This window comes from Pavona decussata, unplaced genomic scaffold, assembly GCF_977016875.1.
Source record: "Pavona decussata unplaced genomic scaffold, jaPavDecu1.1 SCAFFOLD_640, whole genome shotgun sequence".
Taxonomy (NCBI): Eukaryota; Metazoa; Cnidaria; class Anthozoa; order Scleractinia; family Agariciidae; genus Pavona; species Pavona decussata.
Window position 1 is genome coordinate 213,267 of NW_028145872.1, and position 16,879 is coordinate 230,145.

Consider the following 16,879-nt stretch of genomic DNA (forward strand, 5'->3'; position numbering starts at 1 on the left):
TATTATATCAGTTGTCATCATTATATCAGCAATACCCTGAATACTTCTAGAAGTTTTGCGGTAAAAATGTCTAATTTTGTTAATTTGAAAATCAGATGATTTAGGAACAAGCTTTAAGTAAGCGTAAAGGCTGGTTTCCATATGATCGCGGATCGCAGATCGCAATAAGGTCTGCGATCGTCTGCGATCATATGGAAACATACTTCTGCAATCGTCTGCGATCCTGCGATCGTGATCGCAGACGATCATCATCTGCGATCAATTGCGATTGTGCGATCATATGGAAACCAAAGTTTTGCGATCCGCGATCGAAACGCACCCCATAATATTTCGAGTTCTCTCCCACGATTCAACGCTCGTGTTTTCGATTGTAGGAACGGTCAACGTAGCAACACTCATTTAGTTGTATTTAAATCATGGCTGAGATTGTTTATGTTAGTAACGAGGAATTTATGGAGGAAGTTGCACGTTATGAATATGTTTACCATCGCAACAGCAAAGATTTTAAAGACAAGAACAAAAGGGCAACTTTTAGGACAAACCGGGCAGAAGTTTATTTTATCGGCCGGGGAGGCGGAGGCCAAATTTCACAGCATAAGAACTGCGTACGGTCCTTATCGAATCCAAAGCCGATGTTTTTGACGGTTTTGGAGCTGACGACGACGTCGCTTCATGACAAAAAGAAGAAGTAAATTTGCTTGCGCAAAATCTCTGCTCTTCCACGTTCGCGATGTTGTTTGCTTTACAGCCCACACGCGCGTGTATATTTGACGTTTTCGCTGACCAAAACGTATGCCTGCGGTCGGCTCTGCGATCGTTGCGATTATATGGAAACAGCCTTTTTTGCGATCGTCTGCGATTGTTTGCGATCTGCGATCTGCGATCTGCGATCTACGATCGTCTGCGATCGTCTGCGATTATATGGAAACCAGTCTTAAAAGTATTTTTGGCCCGCGGGTTTAGTCTGCAAAATTGGTTTAAAACCTTGCATGGCTTACGGCGTTTTGTAACAACTTTAAGATCAATGGCTTAAAACAAAGTATTGAGACGGTAACGCGTGTTCGGGCCGACGAAATACAATTTAACATGCTACTATATTCTGCTTGCAAAATAAATATGACCACGCTAGTTTGTCTCCAGGATTTGCTGTTAGCAGCTTGTGGGAAAATTGGACCTCAAAACGAATACTCTGGCAGAGGAAAGCCTAGCAAGGACATATTGCTCCAAAAAGGAAAGAAACGTTCAATAATCAATAGAAGTCATCGTTACAAAGTTTCAGGATTAAACCCGCAGCCTCGGTGGTTCCGAGTCGCTATAAGAGTGATATTGAAAGATGCTACTGTCAGTGTAGTCAAAGAAAACTGATACACAGCTTAATTAACAGAACAATGCCCCGGAAACCTTCACTTCTCTTCAAATATTTCAGTTTCCTACTGAGACTAAAGAGCGTAGGGTGTACGGCAGACACAAAACGCCCTTTTGAAAGGTTTGCAAAGAAGAGCGACCTTTTTGCGTAAAGTCTCACAAAAGATGGTCAATTGGACTCTTTTAATCGTGTACAGACGGTTCAACGTTTTTTGATCAACAAATATTTCGACTGCTATTTGGTAAATGTTTAACAGTGTATCATGCCAAGTTAAATGCTAATGTTGAAAAAAGCTATTCAACAAGTTGAACTGAAATTATGTAGGGTTCTACTCCGTTCAACGACGGCAACATTCAACGTGTTGAACGACAAAGGTCTAAAGTTTCTGGGAAGGAGAAGCAAAAAAAAAAAACAGGGATGAGCGGAAGAGATGACAGTCACTGCTGTGAAACTGTATTGCACGGCGCCTTTCAACCATGATAAAAGTATATGGAAGGCCGTTTGCTTCTTTGACTTCTCCTTTGAAGCGTTTGAAAGGTTTAAGGCCCGTTTACACGTTAAAAGAGAAGGAACGGCTCGGTTAGAAACTAGTACCGGTTCCATACGAAATCTCCCGTTTACACGTACAAATTCTGTAATCACCTAACAGAAAAAGGCACAGTACTTGAGAGCCCCTTGGAACGGGTACTAGACCGTTTACACGTTGTTTTCTTCGAGACCGGTAACGATAGAGCCCGCAATAATTAAACAAAACTGCTTCGATTAGTTGTTCATATGCGCTTACACATACAGTATACTGTGCGTATCTCCGACTATCATAAATTTACAAGCACTTTTCTGGTTTCTGAAGAAGAAGATAACACGAAATTCATGTTTGACAGCGCGAGTGATTCTTCAAAGAAATGCTTCTGAGAGAATGTACCGAATTAGGAGAAAAACAAGGCTTAAGGTTCTCCTATTTACAGCCCTTGTATCGCACTTCACAGTCGCACGGAGCTTGTGGCAAATTCCAAGAACAAGCGCTTGGTTTGATCTTGCATACAATCCTTACTCTAACGATCAATGGTATGCTAAACAACTGACATGGAGTACAACGGGCTCAGAAAAAACGTAACAGAACGGTGCCGAAAAAAGGGCGAGCGTTTACACATTGAAAAGAAAACAAAAATGTGGGTACAGAACCGTTTTTTATCGGTTCCGTTCCGAAAGGGGTCCATAGCCGCCTATGGACCTTTTTAGGAACGGAACGGATAAGACTGGAACGGGTCAAGTACTGTTTACACGTCAAATTTTGTCGGAGCCGTTCGTCTTTTTATCCGAGCCGTTCCAATTTTTTCGGTCGTGTAAACGGCCCTTTAGTCTAGACTGCAAGCAGTCCCTTTCTGGTCAGTCGAGATGGTGTGCTCATAGCGCAGCGAGACTGGAGCGAGGAGAAATAATCTCCCCCAAGCCCCCCTCCGCACGTTCGCTCCAGTTTTTTCGGCTATTTCGCGCGACCTCGACTATCCAGAAAGGGACTGTTTGCAGTCTATGTTTGAAGCGTTTGAAAGGTTTAGTTCAAATGTTTCCCACATTTGACCTCACCCTTAACAAGAATCAGTGGAATAGCAACCTATGCTATGTCTCTACTGAAAAGGCGTGAAAAGGCCCAGAAGATTAGGAAGATTATGCTATTATATCATAACCACATTTTTTATTATCACAAGATGATACTTCTGTAACCGTGGCAGGTGAAAGATGAGATTTGGCAGACGACCAATGAAAGAGCGTAGGGTGGGAGGTCAGGGGTGGGGGGAGAGGGAATTTTGTAGAGAACAACCCTGCGTGAAGAGTAGAAACTGAGGGAGTGAATGGGTTCGAGTGGGATTGGCACTAAGTTAGGGAGGGGTCAAACACGCTAAAGTCACATATAAGCATGCGTGAAAAATCACTAGGAACTTTGACATGTCACTTTGCAATACAAGCAGAATTACTTCACGCTAGACAAATTATTGAAACATAGACTATAAAGTTGCACAATGCTTCTAATGGTGACAGGCACAGCAAGGGCTACAGAGCTCACTCACCCCAGTTTAAATATTCTGTGGAGTAGCATTTCTGAAGTTAACATGACTCTAGTATATTAGATTCGCTAAATAAGCGTATATAACGGTTTAGCAGTGCTGATATTTGACTTTACCTTCGACGCGCATCAGAGGCAAAGACAAACTGGTGTTCGTACTTCACGATTGTCAAAAGTGTAAGAAAAGAGGTTTGAAGCAGATATCAAGACACGAGGATTCCAGCATACATGTTGCTCACCGATTACGCGGGAAGTACAAAACTATTTTCCTGCCCAATCAGAAGGCAGTGCTGGCTGGGCTGTTTAGAACTGGTCAGTAAGCAGTCTGTCCCCTTACTTTCCTTTGCCTAATTTTTCCCTCCTATTTTCACTTTTCCAAGCCCGCACTATCTGCCTCTTGGTTTCGAAGAATGTTGGATTCAGAGAATGGATAACATTATAGGCTATCAGCTGAGATAACTTATAGACTTTGTTCAGGGGAACAAAGAAGCTGTTTTTAATGTCAAAATCCTGGACAGAAACAAGAACGGTAATTTTTATTTCCAAAGCAAGATTAGTTTCACCCAATCGTCACAAAAGGATGATCTTCAATTGAGAATTAACATTCACGTTTGTCATCCAACGGTGGCGTCCAAATTGTCTCCGATCCATGTCAAAGGTGTGTCAAGGATATTAACGATCTTCCCTTTTCGTAATCTTTCTCCTTTGACAAATTTCACCACCAAATTGGAAGTTTTGCTAAATTTTAAGACGCCGCGTTAAGTTGCGTTAGGCTGTACACCGAGCCTTCCGGATCGTAGGATATACTTATTAATAACGGTTTGTCGTCGCGACGAACAATTAGATATGTAGACGAAGAGTGTTTTACACGTAGTGAAAAGCACATTAGCTAATACAAGTAAAAGAAACATTATTTTGTCGAGAATGTACTAATTTACAGTTGTGCCGTGAAATTACTTTGCAATCATCCAAAAAAAATTGTACAATAAGCTGCTGGGCGGTTAAACGAAAACGTCAGGTTTTCGCAAACAGTTTGGTTGCGTAGATAACTGAGAATCTTTCCCTCTAAGTTAATCTTTCATCCGCAGTACATATACATGTTACACATATATTCATATTCATTCATTCTTCACCGGTATATTATGATATTATGAACTCAAAACAAGAGCATGCAGCTCCCAGTAGGCTTGATAGCGCAGTTGGTAGAGCACTGCATACGTATCGCAGAGGTCATGGGTTCAAACCCCGTAAAAATGTGTGAATTTTTTTTCAGGTTCCTCGCAAACAGTTTTGTTACATAGATAACTGCGAGAACCTTTTCTTCTATTTAAACATTTTAGTTGATACAATTAAAAATTTACATTAGTGTTGACTGTTTTTGATGCATTTATAGCCATTTCAGAAGTCTTAAGTTTAAATATTTTTGGGGGGAGCATGCCCAGAACCCCTAGTTGTCTCTGCGCCCCACCCACACACACACACACACACTCCAAAACCACTCCGCGGGCTCTATCATCAGCAACAACTAGTCAATAGAAAAAAGGTCAAATATGAACTTCCTAGTCAACAACATCACTTTTGGTCCAATGGCATTTTTTTAGCGTGTGTGAAATCCCTATGCTTTAGAATTCCAAACTAAGCCTTAATTTCCTTGCAACGGGAAGGGAGAAAACGGGACGGGAAAAACCAACACCCAACAAGGAAATTTTTCATGTAAATCTTTCAATAACTACATGTATTTATTTTTGTTTGTCTACTCGGTATACATTTTTTTCTTTATTATCGTCACGCTGTAATTAGCTATATATTTACTTTTCTTATCAAGCTGTAATTAGTTAAATGCTCTACATGTATATTTATTGTCACGTTGTAATTAGCTATATTGTTCCTCTTGTATTTATATCACACCATCTAACGGGTTCTGTACTCAGAGAAGGATGAAGTTTCATCCGAAACATGCTTACTATAAAAAAGTCGTAACCTTCATAAAAGTTATTTTCTGCCTGCTGGCTCCACGGAAATTTATGTTTTACTTATTTAGAGGTTCCCTTTTTAATCGCATTATGTAAAAACGTATGTAATTATGTAAATAAGCCAAGTAAACTTTGCTAGGGCTTGAATTATGCCTTCTCCGCTGCTTTGCTAGTAGAGTCTTTTATCTGAAAAAAAAAAAAAAAAAGAGTTTATTCTGGTTAGGTTTGGCAATGCCATACAGCCCTCTCAAAATTTTGTGTAGTAGGGAAAAAGACCAAAAAAGTCCAGAGTCCAAAGGGGTCTTGAGTAAAGTTAATGTGAAATAAGTGGGAAATCGTCATCTGTGGGGCGTCGGAAAAATGTTGGCTGGCAAAACAATTTGAGAGTGCTGTTTATGAGTTGTTAATACCAAGATACTTAGACGAGAGAAAATGAAGCAAAACTGACTGACAATGTGATATTGTGCTGCAAAAGCTAAATGAGCATGACTGGTTAATATAACTGGGTTGTAATCATTTAATGGAAATGAAAGGTACATGTATTGCTGCTTATTCTGACCCTACTGCAACTGTCCTCGTGTATCTGTCTTGGCGGCATATTGTTAAAATACAGTGAATTCCCTATGAAGAACCCCCTCTAATAAGCCCCCAGTTTGTACATGTAGGTAAGATTATTTCATACACTCGACCCCCACCAACCCAACCAACTATGATGGAAAACTCAAAAGAGGCAGTTCAAAACAAGGTGTAACAATTTTCAAAGCATCAGTCTGTTTGTCCACAAAAAATATGGTCTTCAAAAGCATGCATATAATATTATTGTGCTACGGAAACTTCATTTATCACAATATTTTTGTGATGCAAAGCTCATTAGTCCTGTTTTATTAGTTGTGGTGTGGTGCATGGAAGATTTCACAAAAGGTAACTGTAACTGAAGTGCTGTTCAAAACTTACACACTGTGGGATTTGAAAAAATTAAAGCCACCCTCTCCCTCGTCCACCCCCTGTTCTTGGGACCTGAAAATAAATACCTCACCCCTAATGCCCCCCCCCCCCCCCCCACTCCCAATAAGTAACAATAGAAACAGAAGCGTTTGTCGAAATAACAAATGCCCACAAGTCTTTTTGGCTGAAGGTGGGTCTTAAAATTTGTCTTTAACATGTTTAATTGTTGCTATGTTAACCTATAAACCCTAACCCTAACCCAAACCTATAATTAAAAGTCTAAAAAAAAAACCCATAACTTGTTCACCAATAATTAGGCAACTGTTTGATACCATTATTGTTGCTAAAGAGCACTGATGCATTAAATTGTAAGTGCTGGAAAGTATTGGAAACTAATGCACCAGGCACCTTACATGTAAATCACAATGATTAACTACATGTACTGTAGAACATATTTACAGAAATTTGGATTTGAAGACCAAATCATTCACTGATGGCCTTTTTCCAGCAAGCCCTTCATTTGTGACGTAAGCTTAGCGTTCTTAACTCAAAACACCAGTTACAATGTAGCGGTTTTGCAACATCCTTTCATTCCTTTCTTACAATGTGGCTGAGGATTAGCATAACTAAAGAGGCTAGTGCAGCAACAAGCTACACAAGATATATGTTATTTTTAAAACCCTGCTTATTGATGTTTGCCTGAATTTTTGTATGTGAACTTCGATTCCTTCAGCAAACGCTGTCCTGATGATTTGTCCTGATGTGTCATCCGCTGGTTTACACTTTCAATTTTGGGACACAAGTGGAAAATTTGCCATAACCATGCTTCATAAAAAACACAGAAAAGCCGAAAAAAATGCCTTCGATTTTTAAGGATACAGTATTGTTGAGACGATGTGGATTGGAAGTGCACATATTACAGAGACAAACATTAGGGCACTGATCCCCTTGTCGTGTTCATGCCAATTGCTCAAATTGTAGCACTTTTACTTCAAAAACTGAAATTATTACTCAAAGGTTTCTTTCAAGTGCAGGTGGATTAACTTAAGCAGTTTTCATCTGCATCAACACTTTCACCTTTTCAAATCCACATGTATCTTATGAATTCACAGAATGACCTTCAACAGCGTCCTAACACAATAACTGTGATACACAGTGTATAAGTGTTTGAAGTCTGACACAGTTAAAACTGAAGTGTGTCAAAATAGAGTCCTATTAAAATTGTGACGTCACAAATATTTGAATTTTTGAAAAAATGGGATTTGTTAGTATATTCAGAACTTAGAGCATGATGAAAAATGCCTACTTGTCAAAAATCAGCATCTAATTGCAATTTGGGGGCGAGATATAATTATTACCTCTGTTTAATGCCACAATGACTCTATACAGATCCTCCCCCAAATTGCAATTAGATGCTGATTTTTGCCAAACAGGTATTTTTTCATCATGCTCTTTACGAATAAAATTATACTAGCAAATCCCGTAACTTCATAAATTTAGTTTTTGTGACGTCATCACTTTAGGACTCTATTAAATGGGTCTGTAAGCCTGTACAGTACATTGTTTATAAAAATTAATAAGACTTTGTATAGGATTTTGTGAATTTCTTGGTGCGATAGTCAAAAACAAATATAATTTTTTGGGAAAGTTGAAACTATTCTATATTTTCCTAAAAAGAATGAAAAAAAGTGTAGTTTTTGATGAGAATTATCCCAGTCGCCATATTGGGCAAGATTATATCAGGGGCAACCCATTAATGGTTTTGATCTTGAAATTTCAAGTTAAAATATTTTTTTGGTTACTTAAAATTATTATATGGGTTTGAATGAGAATTGGCGCATGGGGCAAGTCTCTGCAGTTACCATATACCAATGAAGAAAAATTTAGCCCCCTATGGTCTGACATGTATGCGACCACCTCCTGTAAGCGACCGCTTGGCATTTTGGATGAACACTTGCGGGAGGTTCAATGGTATAATCAAAATCATATAATCAGAATACAAATGACCTAAAAAGAAGCACTTGAGCAGACTGCCTTGTAGCACAGGGTTACTGTTGTCTTAAACCAAACTATAAAATTCTTACTGTACTTGAATCTACATGTTGTATTGTTACTTGTGTGTTGTCTGACTTATCTATGTTCGCATTGTGTTGAGAATATGTTACAGCAACACGTTATTATCTGTAAAGTGGTCGCTTGCAAAAGGTTGAAAACAAAAGAATATAAATGCCAAACTTTCCGCTCTAAAAGTGGTCACGGTCGCTTACATGTATAGGAGGTTCCAGGGCTCTACAGTAAAGTGATTTCACTTGAAAACTTTTGGTATTTTAGAAAACTGATCGCTTGCAAGAGGTGGTCGCAAAGGGAGGTTCGACTGTAGTTTTTTTTTTTTTTTTGCTTTTCTCCTTTCTTTCTGTGACTAATACTTTCAGTGACTAATACTGAACATAATAGGGTAGGATTTATTATAAAACACTTGGATCTCAACTCATCAAATTTGACGTATTACTCATTGGCCCTTTGAAGGAAAAGGAAAAAATAAATCTCCATGTGAATCTTTTTTGCTCTCAATTGACCCAGTGTACAACATTAGTTTCATAATAAGCTCTTTGAACTGTTCTACATGTACATTTGTACAACACCAAGTGACTCAAAGTTCCTCTGCTCACATTCAATTCTTATCAATTCTTAATGACAGGTACAGTGTAAACTGTTTTTAAAATGGATTTTAGGACTATTTGGAATTATTTAAATGTAACTGTTGTATAGATCTAGATATAGTTCATAGTCGAGTGTTTTTTACATGAGCCGCAGGCTTGGGAGCCTGGGCGACCCCTCCCTATGTTTTTCGACTTTAAATAAAGTTACTATTACTTCCCAGTTGATAACTCTGTTGGCTTATTTTACTGCACTGGCCTCCAAAAGGTCATGGGTTCATATCAGATTTCAGCATTTTTTTCGGGCTATCTTTATGCAGCTGCTTAACTAGTGTACACATAATCGCCATGGTCTCCCATTTATTAACTGATTACAGCCTATGATACAATGCTGTTTGAGAACATTTGAGGGATTATAAAAAAATATCCGGTTTAAAAATTTTTCCAACAGTATAATGTAATACCTTGAAAATAGCCCATACAGCTTTTCTGAAACACATGTAAATGTATGCCCAAGCTGAACCTGTAAGGTTGGTTTCCAAGTTTGTTGTGTGACTTGTACCGTAAATGATCTAATAAACGCCGGGGGGGGGGGGGGGGGGGAGGGGTCCGAGGGGGACGTTTAAAAGATAAGAGGCATTTAAAAGAGAATTATTCTAATAACTGCATAACGTGGTAACCTAAATACGGTTCATTGTAATAACCTAAATGACAGAGCTTTCATATACTATCAAGTCCGTCCGCTAATAGGTCTAAGCCGTCTACAAATCCATAACGGTATATGGTACATGTACTTACAAAGCGGCAGAAAAGGGTACCGGTAGTTCTTATAGCTCAATGTCAAGACGCAACTCGCACACCAGTGTTAATTAAGCAAGAACGCAAATTGATTGATTGTATTGTACATCTGTTTCTAGTTTATGTGTGGTTTTCAGGGAAGGAAGGCGTTTGTTAGAGAGGGGCGTTTAATACAAACTTGTCAGCTTAGGGGGACGTTAATTAGATAGGAGGCATTCATAAGAGAGGGGGCGTTTATTAGATTATTTACGGTATTAGGTAAACATAAGAAAGGTAACAGCTTGCTGACCCTCCATTTATTACATTACAGCAAAACACACCAGGTAAGCTCTTTTAGAGTTTTGTGTAATTTTTGTAAGTTTTCGATGGAATTTTGTTTAATTTTCGATCCAATTTTAAGGCCATACAAACTCTTATATTAAGCTTTGGTGGCCTGTGGTAAGTCAAGCATCAGCATGTCAATTGTGGATAGTTTTTATTAATACAGTACCTGTACTTGAAATTTTTTCTTGCTAAAATATCCAAAGTTTGGGTTGGTTTTACCCTCTTAAGTTAATAAAAGACACACTGAGGCGACTGTCACTGATTTACCTATAGGGACTTATACATGTGGCTTCTCAGAGCTTCCAAATGCCATTTTGAACGGTTTATCTCTCAGTGGCTGGTGCATGTGCAGCACTGTATATTTTGTATGTGGTAATAAAAAGGTTGGAAAATTTGAAGTCCAATTTGAATGAAACCTGAGGAGAGCACCTTGAAAACCTGGCTAACATTGACTTGAAACTCAAGCACATGGTTTCATTCCTCACCATACCCCAAGAAGGATGATGCCCAGTCCTTCCAGAGCAACTCATTCTCAGAGAAGTTCATTTATTGAGACACAGGCCTTTGTTGAAAACAAATTTGAATTGACAAACCTTGTGCTTGCATGAGTTTCAAACGGTGTTTGGAAGCTCTGAGATGAAAACACAGTACTGTAATTTTTGTGGGTTTTCGAAGGAATATTGTTGTTTAATTTTCGATCCAATTTTAACACCATTCAAACTCTTATATTACGCTTTGGTGACCTGTGGACTAAATACTGAAATGTATGTTAGTCAATTTTTATAGCAATGGTGGCACATGCCCAAGGTGCACAGCTACGTTTTTGATGAAAACGTTTTGTCGCAATGAAAGAAAACACAAGCAATGAAAGTATAAGAATATGGAAATGAAAAAGACAAACTACTGCTAGCACGTTACTCCAAAAAGGGAGTACAGATCGATGTAAATAAATAAAGGACTTTATTTAAGTGTCAATGTATTAATAAATTTTAGCTCAGAGTAGTGGGGATTAACTTACCATCTCACAGATTCAGCATGCATGGGCATACATGTAAATGTACATGATTGTGTTTCAGAACTTTTATTCAAGAGATGTGAAACCATGAGCTATTTTCAAGTGAACAATAATAACTTTGTACATGTACATACACAAATCTTGAGCACATACAGTACATGAAGTGAGTGCTAATTAAGGTGAACTGACCTCAAAATACAAACAGCTACAGCAAAATTTAGCAATTCATCCACTATTTTGAGATTGTAATCACTGAGCATGCACTGCGGTGTTTCCATCTTGTTTCACAATGGCATTAAATCTGTAAATGTACAAATGTAACAACTGTAAAACAAAATTCAAAATGTATAATACTAAGGGACTTGAAAGAGAACATGTACAAAAAGGTGTACTCAAACTTCTCAGTGGTTACCTAATTCTTATTAAATTTTACACTGTATTGCACTATTCTCAACATGTACTCTCCATACCACTATCAACGCCCAGCAAACATTTAAGGGGCATCAGGCCACTAAATTTTAGTGTCACTTTCAACAGCCTTTATCTGCAATCTGATGTCCACTCTGGAAGCAAAGCCTGAATGTGACAGAGCCCTTGCATACGATTCAAGTGTTTCAAATCACAGAATGAGAAAAGATAAAGGAACTCTTTATTCCTCTGGCATTACTGGTATCAATACTAATAATATCAAAGCCAAGCATGTCATGAACATGTACATGTACATGTAGTTTTAGAATGAAAAAATAATAATAGCCTCTGTTTTTCAGGAAAAGTGGCTACCAGTTGTACATAAGGCACAACCAGCATGTAGTATTTCCAGGAACACAAGAACATCCTGGAACACCCCCAAAACCCTGGAACACCCCCAAGAAAACCCAGAACACCTGGGTGGAAAATATTTTCTTACCGAATTGTTTTAATGAGCCAGATTGTTTCTCAAGGGTGCTATAACCCCAAATTCAGCATAATTTTAAATAGGTATTAATAATTATTATTTAACTATTTATCTATTGCTTTCTTGTTTTTCATGGCCCTTAGATCTTCTAAGCTTGCACTGATATATTTTTATTTCTTACCACGTGATTGTAATAATTCTGTAAATAGTTTTTATTATTATTAATATTGTTTTTCTTTCTTTCTTTTTTTGTATATTTAGAGATATCCTAAATGTGATATGATAAAGTTATCTTATGGTTTCTAATCTTATTAATTATCAAAATATTACATGTATGGCTACTAAAAATTTCCTTTCGCAACTAAAACAAAAGACTTGGTTGCCAAATGGCCACCTACTGAAAAATTTAACTTGGAGGGTTGCCTTATCAGCCAGCTCATAAACAAAAAAACTATTCAAAATTAATGCTTGAATGTTTTGTTGATGTTTGTTGCTTTGCCAATTACAGTACTTTATAAATTAGGAATTTAACCTAGGGTTCAACTTTTCCACAAAATAAATAAATTCGATCCACATTCGCGGGGCAACTCATGGAAAAACATTCAAAGAACCCCAGACATATATGTTATTGAACTAGCCTGAGATCCGTATTAAGAAAATAATTATTGGTCAAGTTCTTTTGTTTGTTGCAGGCTTTACCCCCTGGGCCCGGTTGTTTAAAAGCCGATTAACACAAATCCCCGATTAAAAATTAACCGAGGTTTTCATCTCGCTTATTTTAAATGTTTTCAAGAGCTAATTTTAAGCTGATGGTAAAGAAAAATCCAAGTCAAAACTAAAGGATAAACTTCTTTTGGAAGAATCTTTAATGATTAGGCATTAAACTTGAATTAAAGTTTATGTTAACCCAGGATTAGCTTAACCGGGCTTCGAACAACTGGGCACTGGATGAACAGGACAATCCCACAATGCATTGCCAAGAGATTGGAGTGTGATTTCCATCAAAATTCAATCTACAAATAAATGTTGTGTTGGAATTGTGGATTTTATGTGTTAGAATAATTTTTTTTTTGTCAAATTACATGTTTGTTTCACTTAACAGCCTCTATTCAAATTCAAATTTTGTGACAAAATTAATTTAATGTTCCAATGAATTTTTGAAGCTACAGTATTACGTCAAATATTATAAATCTAGTGACAAAAAGCGTTTTTGAATTAATAACAAATTTTTATATTATCAAAATTAATTCTTTATTGTATGTCCCATTTTATAATGTGTCAAATTTTGCGCTCCGTCAAATTTTATGCTGTCTCAATAAGACAAATTTTCTGTTGCTGTCCACTGCCCGGGCAGGAATGGTGACCAGACAACAAGGCCAGGCAGCATGGTGCCTGGAATTTAACCATGGTGAATTTATCTTCTTTACAGGCTGAAGAGGTGGAAGCTTTTAGAAATGTTCAAGATATCTTATTTGATGTCATTTGACAACTTGAGACAGCTGACCTTGATTTAGATAACTTAATGATCAATGTTTTGCATTTTTCAACTTGATTGGCTACATAGTTTAAAAATCCGCTCTTTCGATGTATATGTATGTATTATCTAATTGCCAGGGAAGTTGTGTGCCTAATACACTGTACACTGTGCTAGGTACAAAAGATCGCAGCTGAATTGTAATCATCCAGAACCTTCAGAAAGTCCTTCACCTCCCAGAAATTATTTACCTCAAGAGACTGAAGTCACCCAAGATAGTTCATGCAAAGAGTCGGAAGAACTTGAATTCCTACACGTACTAAAACTGCCACACTTACTTCTTCTGTGTGCACTGTAGTTGACATTGCAAGTCTACTGAGGGTGAGCATTTGCACAATGGAACGACTCTCAGAGTTTGGTTTGAGGGTAAAAATTGTTGTATTCAGATCTGAGTGACCAGGCACTTAGATAATCTTGTGTGAAACATTTTGACAGACTTTCCAAGAACTGGCTACCGGCGTTTGACCAGCTTTCTTCAGGGTAGAGGCTGGTTCGTATTGAGCAGAGCAAGATAAGCGAGGCAAAGAGTACAGTTAATCCAGCTAGAGACAGCATTTCTTACTACATTCCCCTAATTGGTACATGTACATTTAGTTTTTCCAACTCATTCTTGCACCCAGAGGATGGTATCTTGTAATGCCATAGTGCACAGGTCACCCAAGGCAGTACAAGTATTGCAAAAAGAAACAATTTTGAGTCATTTTTCAATGTCCGTACATTCTTGAGATAACATACAAAAGTAAGTGCAACCAAAGAGCAACCTTTTGCTATTCTTCATTTCTTTTCACTGCACTTGTGGTGGCAGGACTATCACATAATGTGTAACTGTAAATAATAAATAAAATAAAATTTACCTCCTTAATTTATTGTTGACCATCAATGAGCCATAGACGAGTGGTCCATAGGCTAGACTTGAAGAAAGCCAGTCATACACCGGTAGGAGGCATTTGGAAACTCTGTCAAAAAGTTTCATACAATGTTATCTCTGTGCCTGGTTGCTCATTTCTAAATACCACGATCTTACACGTGCACATTCAACCCAAACTAGTCATGTAGGAGCGTCATTATTCTATTGAGAGAAATTGCCCACACCCTGTAGGTCTAGTTGCAACGTCAACTACATTTTACACTGAAACACTGTTGTAGTAAGAATTCAAGTTTTCCTCTCACATCTTGGATGACCTCAGTCTTCGAAGAAATTTCTAGGAAGTGGAGCACTTCTGGAATGGCTACTCACAGCTACGTGTAAGATGCCCAAAAAACAAATATTGAATGTAAATACAAGTGCCTTTTGTGCCACATTTTAACACCGTTATCTGCTGGGAGAGTAAAAATCTTTGGGAAAGTGAAGTCGATCCTCCTCGCCTGATCGAGTTGACAGTCGGTAAAGATATCACCTCTTACGGGTACAGAAGCTCTGGAGCAGATTTGTTTGTTTGTACGAAGTGCTACAAGAGACATTTTACTAGATTCAAGAAAGCAAAGAGGAATGTACCGTAGAAGGGATCTAGGGGAGATCTGCAGTATTTAATATTAGTCCATTAAACCAAAGGTTGCTTGCCAATCAAGTTGTGGAAAATGTCACACATACATGTATCCCAAAACAAATAGCTACAACAAAGCGAGTTTCAGCTGCAAAATCTTTCAAGTTTACCAACATACATGTATCAGACCAAATAATAATTTTAGTAAAGTCCTTCACAATGACAACATTGAAGGCAAAGCTTGATAAATAAGCGACTTTCTGAAACAAGTTGGGAAATTGACGGAAATATTGCTATTTCTCCTAAAAAAATGTGTTTGCAGTCAGTTGATACACGTACATTGTACATAAAGGCATTAAATGATAGACTTTGAACGTAGAGCACACGGCGCTCAAAGCTAACTCAACTTCTGTATCTGCCATGATGTTTTTCACAATTCCTGCGAAAGGCGTACTGAGGTCAACGTCAACCTTCCAGATTTAAGAAGATACAATGTGATTGGCTTAGCGGAGGAAAGAAATTGTGCTCTTATTTAAACACTCAGCCGTTTGTGGGGAGTCAGGGTAGTACAAGTCCCCTAAAAACAACTGTACAAGAGGCTACAAAATTTGGCGTTAAACTATTATTATTATTTATTTATTTATTATTTTTTTTTTTTGTGATAAAAGTTAGTTTCGACCTCTCCAAGGTCATTTCCAAGAACAAGTAAAACCTATAAAAAAATCAGGAATGAATGCCAGTAGGACACAAAGCCTACAGGAAGTCAACACCTTCACCAGCAAACGGAAGGACACAATTAGGGATCAGCCATTGGAAACCACCTGAGGGAGCAGCACAATATGGCCCAAATGACTTTGCATGTGCAAAGTTTTAAAATTTTAAGAAAGTGTCAGAACAAACTTGCCTGTCTTATTTTCGAAATGCTTTTCATCAAAGATATGAAACCAACACTAAAGAAACAGCGTGATTCCACCCACGCGAAATTATTTGTTTAGATCAGATCTTAACAATTAGCCTCATTGCTCTGTTTCATTGTTTTACGTCCTTTTTAACTTTATAAATATTGACATGTTTATCACATTTTAGCATTTATGACATTCTTACCGATTTTAACTGTTTGTGAATGATATTTATCTATGCTAGTTTTGTATTTTACTTGCACTTGAAAATGGCCTTGGTCCTTGGAGAGGTCGAAACGTCTTGAATTTTTAGCGTTAACTATAGCTATAAAGACATAAAAGATACTCATAGTAAATTAATTTTGTCACAAATTTGAATTGGAAACAGTGCATTGGCGAACATAACGTGACAAAACAAAATTTATAGCTAAAGATGGTCGCCCAATCTATAAACAGATAAGAATAGCATAAGTTTAATGTGGTGACTGGTGTCAGTAAACAGTCCAAATAAAGAAATTCCGATGAAACAACTTAGCAAACTATTTTTAGACACATCCAGGAAGCCAATGTTACTTCGATCTTACCTTTGTACTCAACAGCAGTCGACCACATCAATGTGCGCCGCAACCCTTGCCTCGATAAAGCTTGCTTGCTGAGGAAAACGTGAGCCGAGCGGTGACACGTTGTCAAGAAATAACACACAGCTTTGGCTTCTCTGACGCTGTGAAGCGAAAAGCTTTGAAGTCAATCTCGTTCCCAGAGGCTGCGTTCCTTTTGGTCAGCACCAAGGAAGCAAGACCTCTGGGTCCAATCTCGTACCCAGAGTCCTCAGGCTTTTTGGTCAGCGGGGCGGCGCCAGGAGAGACTCTGGGATAATGGAAAAATCAACCTCGTTCCCAGGGCCGTCCGCGGGGTTAGCCACGACGA

The 16,879-nt window shown here is 38.0% G+C and overlaps 1 long non-coding RNA gene across 7 annotated transcripts in view; it reads right to left on the reverse strand.

Annotated features, from left to right (window-relative positions):
• Positions 1–16,692, reverse strand: part of LOC146449121 (uncharacterized) — a 30,939-nt gene extending 14,247 nt beyond the window's left edge. Inside the window, exons 1-4 of one of the 7 annotated variants that reach the window (XR_014860750.1) lie at positions 16,537–16,692; positions 14,424–14,525; positions 11,330–11,441; positions 5,445–5,587 (exon numbers count right to left, since the gene is read on the reverse strand). This is a non-coding gene — a long non-coding RNA (uncharacterized LOC146449121). Of the gene's footprint in view, positions 1–4,905; positions 5,588–11,329; positions 11,465–14,423; positions 14,526–16,536 lie in introns of those variants that run through there. The other 6 variants (XR_014860746.1, XR_014860751.1, XR_014860749.1 and 3 more) reach the window with 6 other exon arrangements.
• Positions 16,693–16,879: the final 187 nt, after the last annotated feature.